We start from the raw sequence: 3,298 nt of genomic DNA, 5'->3' as shown, positions 1-3,298 counted from the left end.
TCAAGGCAGAACGCAGCACTTAGACTTTATTCTTCCAATCTGTTTCACTTTATATACTCCTAAAGCATCTCACGATAGCAAGCGAACATAACTCGATCTTAATCCTGAGCTAACTATGAACTCCTGCTTATTCGAGATTGCCCTTAGATTTGCATAGTTGATGTTGGCTCAACAATGCCGGCTCAATAGGACTTCCATTTCAAGGGTAAGACCAGATAGATAGCTGAGGATATAGGGTGCAAGACGGAGTTCACACCTACCCGATTTAAGGATAGGAGAAAGGTTGTTGTCTCAAGTACTGAATCTAGGTCTTGAACAAGGGGCCCTACCTTCTCACTGGGCTGAGAGAGTTTGGTTTGGTGATTGGATCACAATCCAGTTGTTCATTAGAGGATCAGTAGGGACTTGAGGAATAAGACGTAATCTCGGGGGTAAAACAGATATTTGACCCAGCCGTTATTACGAACAACCTATGAAGGGTCGACTTGCTGATTATGGTTAAATCATGTGGACATAACATATCTACAGTAAGGGGAGTGCAACTATGGGCTTTAGTGGAATGACCCATTAGTTAACGAATGGAGATTAATCTGGTCTAATGAGTTTTGCTAATTAATCTCGGATCGTTGGAGCCCATGATCTGTAGGTCTGCGAGGTCCCCCTACTAACTCGTAACAGACTAGCTCTAGAATAGCGTGATAAGTTAATTTGAAACGTTCAAATTAGAATTAAGGGAATTAGTAATTATATGAGATATAATTATATGTTTAATTTTAGAATTAAACGGAATAGGAGAATCTATATATTTAAATATGATTTAAATATATAAAGATGGATATATGTTAAAATTAATTTAATATTTGATATTTAATTAATTAAGTTTTATTTAATAATTAATTTATGAAATTAATTAATTTTTTCATTTTTTAAAATCAAACTTTGATTTTTGAATAAAATTGAAAAAGAAAAGAAAACAAAAACACAAATGGAAAAATGGGTTTTTTCATTATCCATCACTTAACTAGCTCACACATATAACAACCATTTAGCTTTGTCTTCTCCAAGCATGAGCTGCAACACATGCAGCTTTCTCTTTACATGTTGATCTGCAATATAATAAGAAGATTGAAGTGAAAATTGGGCATGCAATTAAAAGGCTTTTTTAAAGAAAAACTAGTTTGAAGAAAGGTTCTTCAACCTTGTTGCAATAGTGAGCTTTTCTTCTTCATCCCTTGATTCAAGCTTGTTTTGAGTCCCACAACTCAATCTAGAGCACCAAGAGAATAGTGGGGAAGATCTTCAGGTGGTCTACAACAAGATATGGAGAAGATTGTAGCTGGAGATGGAGCTTTGAAGAAGTTCTTCAAGAGGTATGTCTTGAAACCCATTTTTCTGCAGAAACATGCTTTATATTATGTCAAAATTAGTGAATTTGAATGCATAGATGATCCATGTTCTTCCGCTGCATTTGATACAATCCTACATAACAATATTTCCATGCATATAATATAGAAACCCCACAACGTCCATTGTAGTTTGGCCAATGCATTATGATATTTATCATATACTATGTAAGTATATATTAAGAAGAAAAATATCCAAATTTAATAATCCATCTACGTTAGAATATCCAAATTTAATATCTCTATGCTTAATATATCATTATAAACTAGATATAGAATCTTTATGGAATGAAGACTTATTTAAGTTTATATTTAAAATTGATGAACTAAAAAAGCTTATGATTTAAACTAATATATCTTAATAAAAAAAACTTATGGTTTAAATTAATATATCATAATAAATTCTAGATTTTATTACACTCAAAATGAAAGATTTTATTTGAGAGTTTAATTAGGCCAACTATATTAAAAAAATATTTAACATTTTGGTTTTATTCATTTCAAACATTTGAACCTAAGTTCACAATCAATTCATTTGTTAAAAAAATGTTTGTTCGAACAATGGGTTGAAAATGGAAAGTATGTGTAATTAAATTAGTGTTTAATTCTTAACAAAAAATTGTTTAATTAACATATTTGGACGCTGATTTAATGACATTGTCCTTTCTTATTTTTGGTTTCGGGTTTCCTATTTTTATAAAAGAACATTTTTTGAAAATAATATCCACCTTAAACAAAAGAATAATAAAAAAATCAGTACAAAATCATGAAAAACTTGGTTTTCTATTAAATAACGAAAATATATTAATATGAAAGAGAGTAATGAACTAAAATTACTTTTTAAACGAATCATGTTTCATGCATCATAAAATTTTCTTATATAGACATGCATCCTCATTTTGGAAATCAATTATAAATATTCTTTTATATAGACATAATAATAATAATAATAATGACTAAATAAACAATGACAAAATAAACGGTAAACACAATAACAATAACAACAACAACAATAACAATAACATTCAAACATTCAATATTCAATACACATTTCAAATAAAAGTAACAATAACATTCAAACAACAACAACAATAACAATAACATTCAAACATTCAATATTCAATACACATTTCAAATAAAAGTAAATAACTATATACATAACCTTTGAATGATCGATTGTAGAATTTTTCTTAGCAATAATATCCACTATAAACAAAATTAAAAAAAATCAATACAAAATTATGAAAAAACTTAATTTTCTATTAAATAACCAAAATATATCAACTTACTTAAAGAAAAATGTTGCACCTTACCCAAAAAGAAAAAAACCTTTGAATGATCGTTTGTAGAATTTTTCTCCGAAATAATATTCACTGTAAATAAAATAATAATAAAAAAAATCAGTACAAGGTTATGAGAAACTTAATTTTTTTATTAAATAACAAAAATATATCAACTTACCAAAACAATGTTGCACTAAAATAAAATAATAATCTGAACAAGTGAGTAAGATGGTAGAAATTGAGATGACTGCCAAATTTGGGAAGGAATATGAAAAAGATGGTAAAAGAATGGTTGTTTGGGGAGAAAATATAAAGAAGATGGAAGAAAAAAAATGCTTATTGGATGTTAGGGAGAAAATGGAGGAAGAATGTGAAAGAATTGAAAGGACAATGGGTCAAATTTAAAGGGGAGAGTGAAGTGGAAAATGACAAATTCAAAAAGTTATCACGATCAACAAGGTGTCTGAATGCGTTTGAATGCATCTTTTGAATAGACGCATTCAAATTGATTTGACATTCTAGTTTTTTTTTTATTATTTAATTATTTGAATGCGTCTCTTGGCGATCGGTAAAAAAAGTAATAAAATAATGTTGAATGGGTCTCTTGAAGAG

The 3,298-nt window shown here is 28.8% G+C and overlaps 1 long non-coding RNA gene across 1 annotated transcript; it reads right to left on the bottom strand.

Annotated features, from left to right (window-relative positions):
• Positions 1–986: 986 nt before the first annotated feature.
• LOC150034805 (uncharacterized) lies at positions 987–3,037 on the bottom strand. The gene is made up of 4 exons (XR_016531042.1): positions 2,865–3,037; positions 2,717–2,776; positions 1,199–1,392; positions 987–1,106 (listed from the first exon to the last, which is right to left on the bottom strand). It is a non-coding gene; the product is annotated as an uncharacterized LOC150034805 (long non-coding RNA).
• Between the last annotated feature and the right edge of the window lie 261 nt (positions 3,038–3,298).

The sequence above is a fragment of the Benincasa hispida genome, chromosome 8 (genome assembly GCF_027475165.1).
Source record: "Benincasa hispida cultivar pf3 chromosome 8, pf3_genome.v1.1, whole genome shotgun sequence".
NCBI classification, from domain to species: domain Eukaryota; kingdom Viridiplantae; phylum Streptophyta; class Magnoliopsida; order Cucurbitales; family Cucurbitaceae; genus Benincasa; species Benincasa hispida.
Note: the sequence above shows the minus strand (reverse complement) of the source record. Positions and strands in the feature narration are given on the sequence as shown.